This window comes from Oryctolagus cuniculus, chromosome 10 (assembly GCF_964237555.1).
Source record: "Oryctolagus cuniculus chromosome 10, mOryCun1.1, whole genome shotgun sequence".
Classification (NCBI taxonomy): Eukaryota; Metazoa; Chordata; class Mammalia; order Lagomorpha; family Leporidae; genus Oryctolagus; species Oryctolagus cuniculus.
Window position 1 is genome coordinate 119481306 of NC_091441.1, and position 12748 is coordinate 119494053.

Here is a 12748-nt window from a genome sequence, read left to right on the forward strand (position 1 = left end):
GGCTGCGGATGAATTTTGATTGACTTCCCTGTTTTTCTGAGCAGGCTGTGTCCTGTGATTCAGAACAATTAGCATAAGTTCTCACTCACTGTAGAATAAGACCAGGTACATCTGCCCAAAATCAAAGCATGTGACTGATCGATGTACAACTCAAATATTTCCTGCGGCACCGCGGCTCACTAGGCTAATCCTCCACCTTGCGGCGCCAGCACCCCGGGTTCCAGTCCCGGTCGGGGCACCAGATTCTGTCCTGGTTGCTCCTCTTCCAGGCCAGCTCTCTGTGGTGGCCCGAGAGTGCAGTGGAGGATGGCCCAAGTGCTTGGGCCCTGCACCCCATGGGAGACCAGGACAAGCACCTGGCTCCTGGCTTCAGATCGGCGCCGGCTGTAGTGGCCACTTGAGGGGTGAACCAATGGAAAAAGGAAGACCTTTCTCTCTGTCTGTCTCTCTCACTGTCTAACTCTGCCTGTCCAAAAAAAAAAAAATCTCCTGGACTGGAACATTTACACAGAGTATAAGTCAGTAACTGGTGCTGACCTCTAACACCAAGGCTGGGTGGCCACTGTGTGTAGCTCAGTGGATTAAGCTGTCATTTTCCATGCCTGCATCTTGCGTCAGAGTGCCTGCAATGACCCCAGCTGCTCCACTTTCAATTCAGCTGCCCGCTAATACGTCACGCGAGGCAGCACAGGGCGGCTCGAGAATTCTGTCCTCTGCCATCCACACGGGAGATCTCGGTGCAGTTCCTGACCCCTGGGTTAAGCCTGGCCCAGCTCTGGCAGTTGCAGGCCTTTGGGAAATTAGACTTTGTTTGGAAGACATCTCTCTCTCTCTCTCTCTCTCTCTCTCTCTCTTCCTCCCTCCCTCCCTCCCTCCCTCCCCCCCTCCCTCCCTCCCTCCCTCCCTGTGTGTGTGTGTATGTGGGTTTGTGTGTGTGTGTGTCACTCTATCTTGTAAGAAGATGGAAATAAATAAAAAGCGGTTAAAAAACAAAGATTAACACAATGTTTTATTTACCATTTTTATTATTGCTAGCACATGGCTGATGCAGAGTTTAACAAATATTTGAAGTTTGATGGCGTAAATGAAGGCCTAAGTGAATGAACATCTGGGCCAGGGGCACGTGGTAGTTACGGCACACAGAAGCAGTGAATGCCCAAGGCAATCAAAATGAGTCATTAGGTCCTTAACGGCTGCGTGAACTGCCTTCCTCTGGTCACCGCCCACTCAATCGCAGAGGCCAATATAAAAACAACTTCCACCACCAAGGAGCCGTACCCCAGGGAGAAAGCAAGCACCTCGGAATGATGGAGTCTACTGCCTGGCCAGAGCACCTGCCCCAGCACCGGGCCCATGGCCTCACTGCCTCTCCCACTGTCCTCTGGGCTCCTGGGGCAGGAGCCGCACATGGGAGACCACCCAGACACACAGTCTGAACAAAAAGGAAGTTCACATTTCACTGTAATGCCTTTTTTAATAAAGATGCAATTTGTTCCTTGGGAAAACAAAAATGAAAACTCATCAATCAAGGAACCAGCTCAGTAGAGTAGGCCAAAAAGGAGTAAAACAGTTTGGCTGAAAAGCAGTTTCTCTCCCTATCTATCAGATCCATTGATCGATCTATCTACCTACCTACCTACCTATAGTGCTGTTACACCTCCCTAACCCCGGTAAATCTTGTGTCTTTTTTTTTTTTTTAAGATTTATTTATTTATTTGAAAGTCAGAGTTACACAGAGAGAGGAGAGAGAGAGAGAGAGAGAGAGAAATGAAGAGAGGTCTTCCATCCTATGGCTCACTCCCCAAATGGCCACAACAGAGCTGCACCAACCGGAAGCCAGGAACCAGGAGACTCCTCCGGGTCTCCCACACGGTTGCAGGAGCCCAAGCACTTGGGCCATCTTCTACTGCTTTCCCAGGCCACAGCAGAGAGCTGGATTGGAAGAGGAGCAGCCAGGACAAGAACCAGTGCCCATATGGTTCAGGCCGGGGTGTTAACCCACTGGGACACAGCGCCACAGCGCCAGCACTCCCCCCCCCCCCCCCCAGTAATTCTTAATGCAAACTTTTTCATTTACTCAACATGTAGAGCCCAGTTTGCATTTTCCCTCTGTAACTCTTGACGTGTAACAGACATTATCTGAGCGATCTGCTTCAGTGGATCCCCCTACCAGAGTCAGGAAGACCCCTTCACCCAGGGCCTGGGGGCCAGCTTTGGAGCAGGTAGGAGTTCCCCAGGGAGACTATAACTTCACCTAGGTCTTCAGTGAGGCCACTGTTTCCATCTGGTCCAGCTCCTTGTTCCCCACACCCACTTAGAACTGCACCTGGCCCAGTGCGAATCTCAACAACCAGACTGTGGAATGCACAAATATTTAATAGCAAAATCGTGGGTTCTCTCATTTGAAATCTTTTTTTTTAAAGTTCTGAATGGTACCTCTACGTAACCACTGAAAATTAATATGAAAACTTAGTTACCTACTAAATTGTTAAGCACATCTCCAGCTAAAAACCCCTGGCAAGCTGCTGAGTAGTCCCATCCAAACTCAGGAAAATGGACGTTCGGTCTTCAGTGCTGCCGAGTCTAAACTCAGTGTGTGCGTTGACTGAGCTGATTTAAAGCAGCTTGTGTTGAACAGGACGTTAAAGCACGTTTCTTAATGCCTCTGGTGTGTAGCATAGCTTTTTTCTTTGTTCACTGTACCCATACAAACATAAACAGGCAGGAATCTCTCACGGATGTGAGCCCTGTCTGCTTGCTACCCCTCTCCATGGACAGCGCTTCCCGCCAGCCCTGATCCTGGAATTACATCAGATCAGCTCTGACCTACACCAAAGTCAGGGCCTCAGCCCCAGGGCTACTGCCGAGCTCACAGGAGGCTCCGGGGGGAAAGTTCCAACAACTCAACATTCTCAATATCTGGTGACTTACCCTGTTACCGTTCAACAGTGCACACAGCCGCGAAGTTAACACGTGAGAAAACTAATCCCAGTGGTGAATTTGTATTTCTGAATACATGAATTCTCCAAACACACCAAAGGAAAAACTATCCACATTTGTGTATTTACCACACTGTTTCCATTTGCCTTAAGTGCACCACAATGTTTTTCTTTTAAGGACTGACTGGATCTTTAGGGCAGAGCTGAACGTTTCCAGTGTTTGAATCTGATGAGTGGTGAGGGTTAGGACAGCTCCAGCCAGGAACACGGGTGCTCAGCACAGGCTCCTTGGCAGACAAGAGCGGTCGTTTGAACACAGTCCCTGCAGCAGCCTCCCCCGGAAGCATCCTTTGTGAATACACAGCTAACCTCAGTCACCACCAAGTCACGTCACCTGTGTGTTTAGCTTCTAACACGCTAGATGCAAACATCTGGAGAGACAACAGCAGGAGGAGAAAGTCAAAAACCTAAGTGCCTGCCTGCTCTTTCATGACGCGAATGTGACCAGGTGAGGTACCGGCAGGAGCACCTGAATTAGCTCTGCCGGCCGGCAATGGGTGTCAGTCTCTGGGCATCGCTCTTGAACGTGGGGTGTGCAGAGCCCGATTCTAGCTTCCAGGTACCTACTTTTCATGCATGTATTTTACTGTTGTGATGTTGTACATTCAAGTCCATTTACGCTGCACTTTATGTCCAACTTAATGGATTTCTAAGGGCAATTTTACTATGCAGAGTATTCACCCTAAATGCTGTTTAAATCCTAATATCCGAGTCAGACTCAGCTCCGCTGTAATGGATGTCATTGTCGGACCATCAAAACACAAGTTTACTTTGAGTGAGAAGTGTCCACAGGACGTAGTTCTCATTACTGTCCAGTGTGGCTTCATAGCAGAGCTACAGGCTTTGGGAAACACAGAGGTAGGTGTTGCTGTGCAGTGTCACAGGGGGTTCCCACGCAGTCCTGGATGGTGTGAGCCAGTTTCTTGAGGAAGCTTCTTGGATACAACGGAGAGAACGGGAGTACGAGCTACAGGAGGAACACAGCTGGTACTGAGAAGGAGGAGTGTGCTCTAAGATGCAGATGGAAATACAGGATGATAAACACATAAACCAGTGACATTGTCCGTTATGATGGTTATGCACTGTACCCAACTGTAGAGGACCAACCTCACAGGGGAGGCATTCACACCAGCAACACCACAAACATGGGAATAATGCAGTGGTGTAGGTGTTACAGCAGCTTACAAAGGGGCATTTTACAGTTCCATCTGAGATCACAGCTGACCAAAATGCCGTCATGTTCTGCACACTGTAATCACGCAACGGCCGTGGTAGACCATGAGCGGTGGGATGGAGGGTGACGTCTGAGGTTCTACCAACAGTTCTGGGCACCTGATGGACTCAAGCACAAAAGAACAAAGAACTCTGGCAACAGAGGCTCATGAGCAACATCTGGACAACTGCTTAGCCTTTCCTGGAAGAAGACAAGATCTGGTGATGCTGTGTGTATTCAAGAACCAGAAAGTGCCCGTTTCAGAATGAATGTTTCTGTCTCAAAGCTAAGAGGTCTCCTGTGCAGGGACAAGAACACACCTCTTCAGTGGATCCCATCAGAAACAATGTGGCTGAGCAAAGCTATTCCAGTACTGGCTGCATTTGCCAATTCCCTGGGTAACTAACGCACTTCTGATAACATTTTTAATTATTAGCTTATTATGAGACATCATGTAAGAATGCAATCTAATCTAGTCGTGTGAATATAGTGTTGGCCAACCTACACCCCACCCGAAAATGAACAACAGATTCCTTTTCTAATGAGAAGTACAAGGACAATTTTATTTTCAAATTACTACACCACAGCCATTACTTAAACAAGGTAACCAAATACAGAACTCATTCTTTTTCATTTCCTTTTCCTTTAACTTTTCCTTTCCTTTCTCTTTCTCTCTTTTTCCAAAGGCAGAGAAACATAAAATGAGAGAGAGAAAGAGATTTTCCATCTACTTGTTCAATCTTGATCTACCACATGCATGTGTGGCAGAGGGCCAAGTACTAGGGCTATCATCTGCATTTTTCCCAGGTTCACCAGCAGGAAGCTGGATGGGAAGCAAAGAAGCTGTGACTTGAATCAGCATTTCGATATGGGATGCCACTGTAGCTTGACCAACTACCACATGCTGGCCACCAGAGCTCAATCTTTGAAACTTAAGAGGGACCAGTGTTATGTTGTAGCAGGTTAAGTTGCCACCTGTGATGCTGGCATCCCGTAAGAGTACCAATTTGAGTTCCAGTTACTTCTCTTCTGATCCAGCTCTCTGCTCATGCACTTGGGAATGCAAGGAAGATAGCCCAAGTACTTGGGCCTCTGCCACCCATGTTGGATACCTAAACAGAGTTCCTGTTTCTTGCCTTCAGCCTGGTCCAACCCAGCTGCTGTGACTCTTGGGAGAGTAAACCAGCAAACAGAAAATCTCTCTCTCCCTCTAACTCTGCCTTTCAGATAAATAAATAAATCTTCAAGAAAACATGAAAGGAATGTCTTCATAGACTCCATCCCCAGATGCTGGCCCTTGTAACCATCTCAGAGACCATCAAGCCCCATGGCGTGGATTGGAAACGTAGAGGCGCTAACAGTCCCAGGTCACCTTGCTAAGATATGGAACAGGCCATGAACACAGCGTTCCTAAATCTTGGCTCAGCACCTGCACCTATCACGGCCAATGTCAATAATCAAATCAGGAACTGTTCACACAGTATTTTCTGGCTAACCAAATGGTATTTCAGGATACCAGGTCTCTATATCTTTCTAGGATCTCAAATTGAATAACACAAGAAAAAACTAGCATGTGATTTTCTATGCCATCCTTCTATGACATCTTAAGGATAAAAAGGAACAGTGGCCATAATTCAAGTCTACTCATTATGCTTTCCCAGGCTGGTCACTACTTCAGACAGTTATGGGGACACTCAGGTCTCAACAACATGGAAGCAAGATGCTTAATCCTTTCTGGAGATTACCAATACAATAATGAAAAAATAATGACAGAAATGATAACAATTGCCAAACACATATTAAGTCACTGCTGGTATTCAAGTTCTATATAAATACAAACGAGATACACCATCATTCAAACCTTATAATAAACCCATAAGGGAGGCATTATTTACCTATGGTTAATATAAAGACCAGAAAAGTTAACGGACCTTGTTGCAGAGTGTATGTGACCTCCAAAATTCCTCTTTGAATCTACACTTTGGGTTTTCCTTATTTAGGCAGTCATGGGAAAAGGTAGGAAAAGGAGGGGTGGTATTTCCCAATCCTTTCTGGACTTGGGATTTTGCTTCACTAGAGAGACAGTGTGCTAACTGGTTTGCTGGTCACCTGAAAGAGTTAACAATTCTCCCCAAGTGGAAATTCCCCGGAAGGGAATAATTCACACTCAGGGGAAATGTGGCCCGATATGTTAACATGGTGAGCAAATGAGCTCCAGCTATTGAGGTGTCGAGCCTGACATATTACTTAGCATCTTCTCTGCACCCTGCGGATAGCAGCATCTGTATAATGTAGTCAAAATAAATAAGGCTTTGAGAGCACAGGATGGATAATCACACATCCATTTGCACACAGACCTAGGCTTGTCTACTGTACATAACTGTCACAGCTTGAGTTCTCAAGGAAAAGGAGGCGCTTCCCCAGAGCACCTGTCTCCACTGCCACTGTCATTGTTTCAGACACAGCTGCTCCCCCTGAGATGTCAGAAATGGCACCCCAGTTGGTAGTATCCTTCCACTGGGGGTCGGTAGACGGGCAGGTAAGATAAAGGACCAACTAGAGTATGAAGGGCGATGTGGAGGCATCCAGGCTCCTGAAAGACGCTATTTTAACACACAATGCACTGCTGCAGGTAGCGAGTGGTCAGTGCACACAGGTGCAGAGCCTCGGGGAGGTGCCCCTGAAGCCGGCTGCTCCTGGGAACCACAGCCAGGAGATGACTCCAATTCAACAAGTGCTTCATGCTCAGGGCCATTTACATGGACACAGACATTCCCTTAGAGCCCCCAAGTTGTCGAATCATGGTGGGAATTTCTGTATCTCCACCATCCAGTAGAGGGGTCAGCACCCACATGTGGCTCCCGACTGTAAGAAACAGGCATGGTGTGGTGGAAGAACTGAGTTTTCCAGTTGCTTTACCTGTAATTCACTTACATTTTAAGACTCATGCATACCTGGTTAGTGGAGACAGCACAGCTAGAAGAAGCAAAGTGAAACCAAATATTTAGCTTTAGATTCCAAGTTAATGAAGTTGTACCTGTTGGGAAAAAAATACAATTCCACTCTTCGGCCTCAGGGTCCCCAGTCTGAAATAGCTTGTTATTACTGAGGAGCCCTCCAAGCCTCAGCGCTGACGCTGCATGGCGTTCAGTTCACAACGACACCATCGGTGAGCTCTATTCTCAAATGGAACAATCGCTTTCTAGTTAAAGGGGCTTCTGTAAAGGTCTAAAGATTTGCTGTCATGAAAATATATGTTTCAGTACCATCATTCTTTCTCTCTTCTTTTTCTCATTTAAGCCTAACCGGTTACAACTACTAGGAAGTTTTTTGCCTTGTCTTCAAACTGTGGGGAAGGCAATCACTGTGTCCCTGTTTAAGGCTATGAAGCCAGAAATTTGCATGTTAATGGACAGTTTTCTCATCAGGCAGCTGGCTCTCACTCCCAAACCATTTCCCTGTTACCCTTGGAATCTTCCAAGAGCTGCATCCCCCTAGTTCCGCTAATCTAGACAATGCCAAGAATTCTGCTAGAATACAGAGTTTAAGTTTTCTATGCACCTTCCATAATTTCACTATTTCATTTTGACTCACTACCATGACCTACGTCACACAGTCAGCAGTTAGTGGACTACGTGCATGTATCTTCTTCTATCTTCTTCAACAAACAGGAGACACTTCAGGGTATCTTGTTTACTATATGTATAAATAGTTTGATAATATATTCTGGTTAAAACAAATGAAATACATCACAAAGATCGCTATGATACAACTTCAGAGAACTGATACAGGAAGCACGAATACTTATTTAAATTCATCTGTGACATACACAAGCTACAGCTTGTTCATCCCTGGGGCCCATGGCACTTGTCACTGTCAAGTACTCTGCATTTATACTGCACAAGAACACGGCTGTGTACATAAACCCAGAACAAAAAGCCAGAAAACAAAGTGCTACAAACTGGAGACTTAGAAAAGAGGAACCTTTCTACGTTTCTGTGTGCACTGTCACAGAGAGCAGGCAGGAGTCTGTCGGTTTTTTCATCATCATCATCACCATCATCATCATCATTATTATCTACTTATGGAGTACAGAGTGATGTCAGCAATGTACTTACATGTGAAGACCTAATCTGATTGGTTAGTATCTACAACTCTTCTGTTTTTAAAATGTGTTCTTGGTTACAACAGCTAGGCAAAAGCACGGGGTGTGGTGTGATATTGTAATAACTGTATAATGTGCTTAATAATCAGAGTAGAGAATCTTTCCACCTCTGTCCTTACTTTTACGGTGCTTTCAGGCTCATCACTTCCGTTGTTGACACACACAGATGAGAGGTCCTCATTAACCACACCCCACTGCACTGCACTTCCTCCCACCTCTCCTCCTACCCAACCCCGTCTCTAGGAATAAACAGTTGATATTCAGACTGACTTCTTTTAGCTTCCACATAGAATATACAATGTTTGTCTGGCTTACTACAATTAACATAAACTCCTCCAGTTCAATCAATTTTGCTGTAAATGAAAGAATTTAATTTTTTAGGAGTAAATCCATTGCATGTACACACATACATACACACACATACACACACATCGTTTTCTTTATCCACTCATCTGTTGATGAACACGTTGGACGATTCTATTATCTTTTTCTTGGCTATTGTGAACAGTGCTGTGACAAACACAGGGTTTATGTTTGATAAGCTGATTTAATTTCTTCAGCAATAGGTACCCCGCAGGGAGATTTCTGGCTCATACGGCAGTTCCGTTTCTTGTTTTTTAAGGAATCTCCAGACTGGCTGGAGGAATTTCTACAGTGGCTGTACAAACAGCGTGTAAGACTTCCTCCATGTCCTTGCCAGCATTTATGTTTATAACAGCCATTGAACCCTAGATGAGCTGCCATCTCACCTTGGTTTTAACTTGTAATTCCCTGACAGCTGATGATATTGAGCATTTTCCATGTATCTGTGGGCTGCTGGTTATTTCTTCCTTTGAGAAACATCTATTCAGATCCTTTGCTCATTTCATCACTAGATTCTTTGTCTTTTGTTGTTGAGATTTTTGAATTTATTTTATATTTTTTTTTATTTGAAAGGTAGAGTTAGTGCGAAAGACAGACAGAGAGAAACGTCATCGTTCTGTTGGTTCACCCCCCAAATGGCTGCTACAACCAGTGCTGCGCCGATCCGAAGCCAGGAGCCAGGTGCTTACTCTTGGTCTCCCATGCAGGTGCAGGGGCCCAAGGACTTGGGCCATCCTCCACTGCCTTCCCGGGCCACAGCAGAGAGCTGGACTGGAAGAGGAGCAACCGGGACAGAATCCAGTGTCCATATGGGATGCCAGCGCTGCAGGTGGAGGAGGCGCCGGCCTGAATTTATTTTATATTCTGAATATTAATGTTTTGTCAAATGAACAGTTCGTAACTATTCTCTTCCATTCTGTCAGTTGTCTCTTCATTTTGATGATAATTTCATTTGCTGTCCAAAAGCTTCTAGTTTTGTTTTTGTTGCCCAGTTTCAACTGTTTCAAGGTATTATCAAAAAAATTTAGCCTACATTGATGTCTAGAAGGATTTCCATTGCTCTCCTTCAACATAACAGAAGTAAGAAAGAAAACAAGAGAATGCTACCTTGATGAACATCGATGCAAAAACTCTCAAGAAATCATCAGCAAGCAGAATCCAAGAGCACATCCAAAAGTCATGGCCTGTCGCTCCCCGTCTTCATGGAGGAACGACACAGGACCCTGCGCTGTTCTTTCGTCTGCTCGGCCCTCCCCGGGTTTGCTGCTGGTTCTTCCCGGGTTGGCTACCGACACTTCCACCTCCGTGGAAGGGCGGTTCCCCCTGCCACATTCCCCACTTCCGCGGGGGAGCGTCACACTGCCGGCTGGCTCTCTCGGGGGCTGCACAGGTGTTCCTTCAGATAGATGTTCCCCTTAGATGTTCCTGGTGCATGTTGTCTCTCTCCTCCTTTATAGTCCTCTTCCACCAATCCCAACTCTGCTACCCACACGCCGAGTACGCTGCTCTCCTCCAATCAGGAGCAGGTCCCACAATTTATTGGTTGAACTGGAGGCAGCTGTGTAGAAGCTGTTTCCCTTCTCAGCGCCATATTGTGGGAGAGCAGATGCATAGAATAAGTCTTAATTCCAGTAACTTAGTCTAGTCCGAGTTGCTCCCAGTTGTTCCCCACAGATCCCCCTTTCTTTTTATTTTTGGCGTTGATACGCGCCTGTCTTCGGTGCCCCGCGGCACACACTCTGCTCTGCTTGCTAGAGTTGCCCACAGGTTCTTACAAGTCCTATCAATCAGGCAAACCGAATCCGGGTCCTCTCTTCGCCATGTTGTGAGGAGGTTTTTAGGCGCTGATGCGTGCCTGTGTTCGGTGCCCTGCAGCGCATGCTCTGCTCTGCCTGCAGGTGCTTACAAGCCCTACCAATCAGGCAAACCGAATCCAAGCCTTCTCATTGCCGTATTGTGGGGAGACTTATTGGTGTTGATAACGTGCCTGTCTTCGGTGACCTGCGGCGCATAAGCTGCTAGCCGCCCGCAGGTGCTCATCGCCTCACTAATCAGGCAGACCGAATCCAAGCTCTCTCATTGCCGTGTTGTGGGGAGGCCTTATTTTTCTCTATTTCTCTATCTCCAGGCATTCCTATTTCTCCCATTTTACTTCTATCTTCCAGCATTCCTATTTCTCTCATTTTACTTCTAAACTTCTGTTTCTCTTATCCCTGCGGCTTCCCGGCGGCGCCCGCCCCAAGGTTGCTTCTTGGCACCTCGCCCCGCGGCAGCTTCACGGTTCTGCGCGGCTTCCCGGCGCCTCGCCCCGCCGGCGGGTTCCCGGCTCTGCGCGCACACTCCGCGGTCTCCACGCACTTCGCGCCCGCACCACGGCCTCGCGCCAGCCCCGCGTTCCCTATCTATTCACGCCCCGTGCTCTCTCTGCACGCGGCGGCTTCCGCGAATGTTTCCGCCACCACCGGCATTCAGTCCAAGTTGCCCGGACTAACCTGGCAAATTCCAACCTGGCGGCCCACGTCTCTGCCTCTGGTTCCAGATCTTCACCTCTTGCTCCCCGGGCTGACTTGAAGAATTCCAAGATGGCTTCCGTTTCCGCCTTGGCCTGCACTCGCGGCTTCATCCTCCCTAACATTTTTCTCTACCCGGTATGTTTCCCTAAGTTTTCTTCCAACAATATTCCACCCTCATTTCTCCTGGCCTCTCCCCACAGTCCGTATCCAAGTCTAAGTTTCTTATAGGTTTCACTTTCACTTTCAACCTGCAGTCCGTATCTGAGTCTAAGTTTCTTCTTGCTTTCACTTTAAATCCTAACTTCTTTCCCACAGTCCGTATCCGAGTCTATGCTTAGGCTTTCAATAGCTTCTTCCGGCACCTTTTTCGTCCGGCTTTTCCCTAGGCTGTTTGCTAGTCTCTCTCTCCGGTATTTTCCCATTTCTTCCTGTTTCTTCCCTCCTAGGTTTCCTATCTGAGTCACGGCACCATTATGTCGCTCCCCGTCTTCGTGGAGGAACGACACAGGACCCTGCGCTGTTCTTTCGTCTGCTTGGCCCTCCCCGGGTTTGCTGCTGGTTCTTCCCGGGTTGGCTACTGACCCTTCCACCTCTGTGGAAGGGCGGTTCCCCCTGCCACATTCCCCACTTCCACGGGGGAGCGTCACACTGCCGGCCGGCTCTCTCGGGGGCTGCACAGGTGTTCCTTCAGATAGATGTTCCCCTTAGATGTTCCTGGTGCATGCCGTCTCTCTCCTCCTTTGTAGTCCTCTTCCACCAATCCCAACTCTGCTACCCACACGCCGAGTACGCTGCTCTCCTCCAATCAGGAGCAGGTCCCACAGTTTATTGGTTGAACTGGAGGCAGCTGTGTAGAAGCTGTTTCCCTTCTCAGCGCCATATTGTGGGAGAGCAGATGCATAGAATAAGTCTTAATTCCAGTAACTTAGTCTAGTCCGAGTTGCTCCCAGTTGCTCCCCACAATGGCCAAGTGGGATTTGTCCAGGAATGCAAGGACGGCTCCACATTCACCGACCAATGAAAGTAGAAATCCCATCAGCAGAGAACAGAACACGTAATTGTCTTGAGAAGACAAAGCATTTGATAAGATTCAACACCCCTTCATCATAAAAAATTCTCAATGGATTATGTATAGAAGGAATGCACCTTAAAATTATAAAAGCTGCATAATATAAGCCCACAACCAACATCATTCATAAATGGGAAAACCTGAAAGCATCTCCCCTAAGAGTTGAAGCAGTACAAGGATGTCCACTTTCTCCATTCTCATTCAGTGTAGTATTAGAAATCTTAGCAAGAACAATTAGGTAACACAAAGAAGTAAACAGCATCCGAATTGCTTAATTGTTTAAAGGAGGAAGTGAAAACACCCGTGTCTGCAGATGACATGATTTTATAGACAGGAAAATCTAAACACACTGCCAAAAACTCATAAGAACTGGTAAATGAACTCAGGAAAGTTGTAGGGGATGAGGCCTACATACGAAAAAGTCAC

At 46.9% G+C, this 12748-nt stretch overlaps 1 long non-coding RNA gene across 3 annotated transcripts; it reads right to left on the minus strand.

Moving 5' to 3' along the window:
* Window positions 1-3044: 3044 nt before the first annotated feature.
* LOC127487206 (uncharacterized) lies at window positions 3045-7709 on the minus strand. 3 transcript variants are annotated; one of them, XR_007913803.2, is made up of 2 exons: window positions 7167-7709; window positions 3045-4009 (listed from the first exon to the last, which is right to left on the minus strand). It is a non-coding gene; the product is annotated as an uncharacterized lncRNA (long non-coding RNA). The 3 variants fall into 3 exon arrangements; XR_007913805.2 differs by having other exon boundaries at window positions 3045-4331; XR_007913804.2 differs by having other exon boundaries at window positions 3045-4339.
* Between the last annotated feature and the right edge of the window lie 5039 nt (window positions 7710-12748).